Source organism: Scyliorhinus torazame, chromosome 15, assembly GCF_047496885.1.
Source record: "Scyliorhinus torazame isolate Kashiwa2021f chromosome 15, sScyTor2.1, whole genome shotgun sequence".
NCBI lineage: Eukaryota > Metazoa > Chordata > Chondrichthyes > Carcharhiniformes > Scyliorhinidae > Scyliorhinus > Scyliorhinus torazame.
In genome coordinates, this window is record NC_092721.1 from 105107060 (window position 1) to 105114638 (window position 7579).

The window sequence follows — 7579 nt, forward strand, 5'->3', positions numbered from 1 at the left end:
TGCTGCTGGGCTGGGATCTTCATCCACACCTGGTGCTCGCCGTCTCTCCCTCGAAGTGTCACCTGCTGCTAGGCTGGGGACCTCACCCACACCTGGTTCTCGTCGCCTCCCACTCAGGAACTCACCTGTTGTTGGGGTCCAGCTGTTTGAATTTTCCTTCTTGGTTACCGTAACTTACCTTTCCTCCCACTCTTTGATTCTCACAGTCTTGTTTTACTCTGAATTTGCTGTTTATAGGCTTAAAGTAGTGAACCTTTCAGCAGCAAATGCTGGGAGGAATCAGCCTGTGATTGGGTGAACAGCCTTACCGGACCTTTCCAATTTTAGTCAGGTCAGCTGAGTGTTCCGGGACTATCCTGCATTTTGGGCCCCCTCGCCGGGGCCCTGTGCCTAGTCACAGTGTGTTCCATTATGTATCCGCAACTGCCTCCAGGTTCCCCCCAGGGCAGATACCATTCTGATATCGGCACATCGTGCTGTTCCTTCATCATCACTGGGTAATGGTCTTTCCTGAACATTGTTGTGGGAACAGCATCACCTAATGGACTGCAGTGGTTTGAGGAGGAGACCTCCCTCCACCTCACTGGGCACTTCCCGTACCAGCCTCCCCGAACAGGCGCTGGAATGTGGCGACTAGGGGCTTTTCACAGTAACTTCATTTGAAGCCTACTTGTGACAATAAGCGATTTTCATTTTCATTTCATTCACTTTGGGATGGGCAATAAATGTGGCCTTGTCCATATCAACTAAATCCTGAAAACAATGAAAATGAGGAAATTATGTATGACCATGACCTGCAATCTGTGATCCCGTGAACCTTTGGGTATCATTTTATTCAGCAAAACTGCAATAACCTGCTATGTTGTATATTATTTTAAGGGATAGCAGCATACCATTGTAGTATGAGCACATTTGGCAGAACAAGATTTAATGTGGAACTGGAGGACAGAACCACTCAGGGTATGATTTAGAGAGTCACATGATAGTAGACTGTGTGTGTGAGTAGAGACTGGAAGGAGCCAGCATGTAGACCGCACCTATACACGGTAGTACCTGGGATAAGTACATAACTATGTGTTACCAATAAACAGTTCATATTTCACCATATAAGTCTTCAGACATCTGCATGAAACATCAAACAGATATTTGGAACATGGTGGCGGTGCAGGATGCACCCCAAAATCCCAGAGAAGCTGCAGAAGGAACCGAGATTCTCGAAGCAAGAAAAGCTAAAGAAACTGAAGCCTGACCAGAGAGAAGTGGGTTTCCTCCGGGCGCTCCAGTTTCCTCTCACAAATCACGAAAGACGTGCTTGTTAGGTGAATTAGACATTTTGAATTCTCCCTCTGTGTACCCAAACAGGTGCCGGAGTGTGGCGACTCGAGGATTTTCACAGTAACTTCATTGCAGTATTAATGTTAGCCTAATTGTGACAATAATAAAGATTATTAGAATGAAGAATTTTACCATATTATGGTCACTCATCCCTAAAAGATCTTGCACCACAATGTTGCTAATTAATCCTCTCCCATTGCACAATACCCAGTCGAGGATGTCCTGCTCTTTCCTTGGTGCCTCGACATATTGGTCGAGAAAACCATCCCTGAGACATTGTAAGAAATCCTCCTCCATCGCTTTGCTACCAGTTTGATTAGTCCAAACAATATGCATATTGAAGTCACCCATAATAACTGCTGTACCCTTACTGCACGCATCTCTAATTTCCTGTTTGATGCCATCCCCAAACTCACAACTACTGTTTGGTGGTCTATACACAACTTCCACTAATGTTTTCTGCCTTTTGGTATTCCGTAGTTCCACCCATACAGATTACACAACATCCAGGCTAATGTCCTCTTTAACCAGCAACGCTATCCCACCTCCCTTTCCTTTCTTTCTATCTTTCCTGAATATTGCATTTTGTTGTACACCTGCGTTTATGAAACTTAACTCGCTGCTCCCAAAAGCTTTTATTTATATATCCTGACATCAAAGGTCACATGAGTATGACAAGCCACATTATACAAAGGTATTCATCTAACATCTCCATTTTCATAGAAAATAATTTGTTGCCTTTATATTTTAACTGCAAAATCATAGGACACAGCACATTTACACATTGGTAAAACAGAATACTTGATATATTTGACAAAATCCAAAATGGTCCAGCGAGAATTTCTGCCTGTACCTAATTTTAAATCCATTCAGAAACTTTGAGAGCTCCAAACACACCTCAAACTGCTCAATCAGCTAACCCATGCAGAATTCTGGAATGTCCAATTGTGTGGCAAATCAACAGAGACTCAATCTAAACACAAAGACATAATGAATCCTCCAAATTTGCCATGGCCTATTTTAGCTCTTCCAAAGCCCTGACCACCTTGTTGGCTTTCGCCATTTGATTGAGGAAAGTCAAGTGTAAAATGGCATCCATCAATTTCTCATCCTCTGTTGTTTCCTTCATTGATTTTACATCTTCTCCTCATAAGAAAACTACAAAGCTAAAATGAATGATGTTCCAGGTTCTCTGTCTGTTGCAATTCTAGATCTCACAGCTCATTCAAATGTTTATTTTAAAGTTTTTTCAGTTGTGTCAACAGAAAGGCCACAAATCATGTTTTGCTGGTGCCATCACAATAACTGTGTCCTTAGTTTCTGAAATGCAACCTCACAGTTGTCCCTTCAATTTCTGTATTGCTATAATTCGCAAGAGCTTCTTTAGCATCCTCAATGGATTCACATTCTTCTTTGGTATTCTTCTTTGGTATCTTGAGAAATGATGCTCTTTCAAAAATACTCTGAAATGTTTTTTCTGTTGTACAGCATACAAAGTTATTTGCAATGAGCATTTATCCATTTAACAGACTCTTATCTACAGTGAAATAACTCTGCCCTCAACTTCAATGCCTTGTTTTTGTTCCAATGGTGTCTGCAGATGCTTCCTTTTCAAATTCAATATACACAATGCCCTGAGTCCCCGATCCATCCCAAGGTGCAAGAATGTTAATGTCAAAAGCATACTCAAAAATCTCTTTCTGGTTATGTTATCTTGAATGAGCCATTTTTGACAATGTCCAACAGGCCCTTCCTCCTTTGCTATCTGAATTGCTTTTCTTGCTGTGTGCTTTGTCAAGTTTAATTGCAAGTCCTAGCACCTCCTTGTTTCCACTGAATTCTAATGCCTTTCCCAGTGGTTCTTCAGCTTCAAGGTCTACATTACCAACTGATCCAATTCAGATGTCTATGACTAAAATATTATTTTAGTTCTGAGAGTTTTATTTTCCAACAAATAGCAAAAAGGATGCATATTTTCATTCTTCTGTTTTTTAGATGCAGTCGCTGCTTTCTGCTACACTTACTTTCTATTTCCAGATTTAATTGACACAAATGTCTCAATTTCTTCTTCAATACCACTCCTATTATTGTATGCATAGATGAACAGCTCGCTGTCAAATTTGAAATTTTCAGTCAGTTGGCAGCCTCCTCACCAGCGCTGTGAGCCCACCACTGAAGCACAGGTCGGTGCACTTGCCCACTATATATACCATGGTTTGCACTTCACCACAATGCATAGGAGTGAGTTACGGTGTCCCCAAAGGAAGAGGCTGTTGTGGTCGGGTCTGACTCTGGTGTGAAACCTGTTCAATTTGACCCATTCGCTCTGGAGAAGGTCGTAACCTGGGATTTCCAACATAGGATCATTGACCAAGTGGTGATTCTGGGCTGTGTTGCTGGTGTTGCACCACAGGTCCTTTCACAGGACGGCAGCAGAGCTGCCTAGCTCAAGCATGTTAGTCCAAAATGGCCACATTAAGATGAGGTGTTTGCTGGGTGGATGGGTGATGTCTTCTAGCAATGGCAGATCTGGATTTTTGTGCACTCTTTCTAGCAATTGTGCTGTGCTAGCTATGCAACATTATTTTCTAATGTTTCAGAGCACAGCGAGCCAATTTATGTTTGTTGCCGCACGGGGGTGCAGTTGTTTGCACTGCTGCCTTATGGTGCTGAAGACCCAGTTCAATACTGGCCCCGGGTCACTATACTTGTGGAGTTTGCACACTCTCCCCGTGTCTGCATGGGTCTCATCCCACAACCCACAAAACGTGCAGGGTAAGGAAAAAACATTTCCTTAATTTTTTCCAATTAAGGAAAAAACAAGTTCCTTAATTGGAAAATGTTTTTAAAATTGTGTTTTTGATTGGATTACTCCTGTGATATTACTCATGGTCTCATTCAGATGGAAATCTACTAGTTTGCAGTGTGCAGAGTTCTTCCAGACAGAATCACAGTACTCAACTACTGAGTAGCAGAGGGTCAAAGAGGAGGTTCTTAAAGTTCTGGTGCCTCCCCTCCCCAAGAAGTTCCTGCTAGTTTGCTGATGAGATTGTTGTGAGACTTCAATTTAGCTGAGACTTTCTGGAGGTTTGCCTTGAAGATCAGTGTGCGGTCCAAAACAACACCAAGATAAGTAGGTGTAGGGTGGTGTTTGATGCGGCTGCTGTTTTGGTAGAGGTCAAGTTCTTGATGACCGCTTGCATTTTCAAAGTGGTAGACATATGACTGTTTAGGGGCTGTTTAGCTCAGGGCTAAATCGCTGGCTTTGAAAGCAGACCAAGGCAGGCCAGCAGCACGGTTCAATTCCCATAACAGCCTCCCCGAACAGGTGCTGGAATGTGGTGACTAGGGGCTTTTCACAGTAACTTCATTTGAAGCCTACTTGTGACAATAAGCGATTTTCATTTCATTTCATATGATACGGTTTTGGCAACACTTGGTTTGAGGCACCAGTTTTGACAGTAGTCAGAGAATTTAGTAAGGTCCTCATTAGGACCACTGTTAATGTCCTTGAAATCTCTCACTTAGTCGGCACAACAGATGTCAGCTGCATCGAGTAATTTGCAGCTGCATGTGCCTGGCAGGTCATTTATGTATAGGTTGAATAAGGTGAGGGCCAGTATTGACCATTGAGGTAGGCCATTTCGCTGCCTCTTCCATGTACTGGCTTTGACCCCATAAGGCATTAGAATAGTCTGTTTTGAAGAAGAATGGTATCAACAACCCTGGATGGTGAGACCTAGAAATATTGACCAGTAGACCTTTGTACCACAGTATCATAGGTTGCAGTAAGATTGAGGTGGGTGATGACAGCATTCAATTGCTTTTTTGATGTGGGTGGTGAGGGACAGTAACTGTTCTTCTGTGCTGCGTTCCTTATGAAATCCAGCTTGGTCTATAGATAGTGTAACAGTTGATTGGATATGATGCACGGTGATTGTTTCTGGCAGCTTATAACACATGGATAGAAGAGAAATTAGTCTGTAACTGGAAGCTTCTTTAGGATCCTTTCCAGGCTTGGGGATTGCGATGATCTTAGTTTTCCGCCAAATCTTTGGCAGTTGCTTCTCCTGAATGATTCTGGTCAGGAATACTGCGAACCATTTTGTCAACATGGGGCCAAGGTGCTTAAGGAATTCAGTGTAGATTTGCTCTGAAGCCACAGCTTTGCCAGGTTTCAGTTTGCTGATTGGATCTCATCTGTGTTTATGGCTTTGCTGTGTGGCCTGGTCCTGAGTTCTTTTCTCCTTTGAAGGGTCTCCATTCCACAGTAACATTGCATCTATGGCTCACTCTGGTGGAAACTCTGCCACCTTTGACAAGGTGGCTGGCCTCTGCACTTAGTGGGACGCAGTTCCAATTGGAAGTGAAATCAGTGCAATTCAACTTGTAGTACTCCTTCCCCATCAATGATAACACAGTTGCTACACTTATCGGTTCTGGTTTCTTGCCCTACTCAGTGGCAATCTCATAGCTCTGCCCTTAAGACTGGAAGAATTGTAAATCCCCCCTCAAATCTCTCATTATCTCCATAGATGCAGGTGCTGGAAAACTTGACTCCAGAATGACATACCCAGATGCCAATGACCTGTCTGAAGTTGCAGAGCAAGGTTTTAAAGGCTGCATTCCATGCAAAATGCACACATTGTCATGCCTTGGCAGATCAGACTTCTGCTCAAAGATGTCCTAAGACCTTCCCATGACAGGACATAATCCTCTGGTGATTTGCCACATCTACTGGTTCTTACAGCTGACATGCCTCAGTGAAAAGAGAGCAAAATTCTCTCATCAGGTGACTCACCCCTGGCATCATGTTTCACATGATGCACAAAATGAGACTGCCAAAAGTCTTTATTTACAAATCCTACATCTGTCACATGTATATGGCAAGCCACGGTGTGAAAAGGTATTTATCCAAGCATGCACCCGAGAACGAACATTACTCAGACCCAATTGCTGGCTAATGAGTTGGGTGCTCTGGATCCGTGGAACACATACAGGCTACCAACACTTAAAATAGTACAACACTATTTTATTAAGCTAGAGACTGTTGAACATACTTTCACTGTGGGTTAACATGATGTTAGATTAAACTAAAGACCTATGCCTGTCCTAACCAGTCTATGCACTCAGCACATGGTGAAGATCCATGCTGTAAGCTGTAAGCTCTGTCCTTCTGAGAGGCTGCATCCCGAATGAACGGAAAAACTGATGCCTTCTGTCTTTATAATGAGTGTGCTGTAACTGGTGATTGGCTGTGGTGTTGTGTGTGTTGATTGGTCTTGCTGTGTGTCCATCAGTGTGTGTGTCTGCACCATGATATGCTGGTGTATATTATGACACTGGCCTTGCCGGCCCTAACATTACTCTCATCAGCTTTGGATGGAGATGGCGATGGGACTATTTAATTGAGACTACTTCTAATGCACATCCCACAAGCCCCCAAAATGCCGACGTTACATTCATCCCTTAGTCAATACAATTTTGTTTGTATATTATCCACTGTTCTAAGCATTTAAGGATCCAGATATCTCAGCTCACCTCCTTTCCTTTCCTTCATTGAAAATGAGTTTAGCATCTCTTGAAAAATTCTTTTCTGCATATTTCTGGTCAGTCTCCTTTTCTCCAATGAAAGTAATTTCTGATCTCGGTCTCTCTTCAAAAAACAAGAAGCTTATTCCTGTTCGCTGCATCCTCCCATGCCGATTTCTTTCCAAAAAATAGTCTACAATTTCAGGTGATTAACTATGAGCATCCCTTTCTGAAGATGAAAAAGCTGCTTGTAGAAAATCTCATGGATTTTCAGTCAAACTATTCAATTTGTTAATAATCTGATGAGTCTTAAATTATTAAAATCAACCGTCCAAAGATGTGTAGGTTAGGTGGATTGGCTGTGCTAAATTGCCCCTTAGTGTCCAAAGATTAGGTGGTGTTAGAGGGAAAGGGCGGGGGAAGGGGGTGTGAGCCTAGGTTGGGTGCCCTTTCAGAGGGTCGGTGCAGACTCGATGGGCTGAATGGCCTCCTTCTGCACTGTAGGGATTCTATGATTCTATGTGCAGAACATTCTCATGCAAAATTCATAAATGCTGATTGTATTTGCACAACATTGTACCTCTTGGTCTGTGTATATGTTTGCATAGGACCGTAGATATCTTGTACTTTTCAGATACAATGGCTATATTACTGATCTTGCACACACTTATCAGAATAAAAGCAAAGTGACAGAGCATCTCAAAATGGGAAC

At 42.7% G+C, this 7579-nt stretch overlaps 1 pseudogene; it reads right to left on the reverse strand.

Annotated features, from left to right (window-relative positions):
* Window positions 1–2303: 2303 nt before the first annotated feature.
* Window positions 2304–7028, reverse strand: LOC140391321 (nucleolin-like; annotated as a pseudogene).
* Between the last annotated feature and the right edge of the window lie 551 nt (window positions 7029–7579).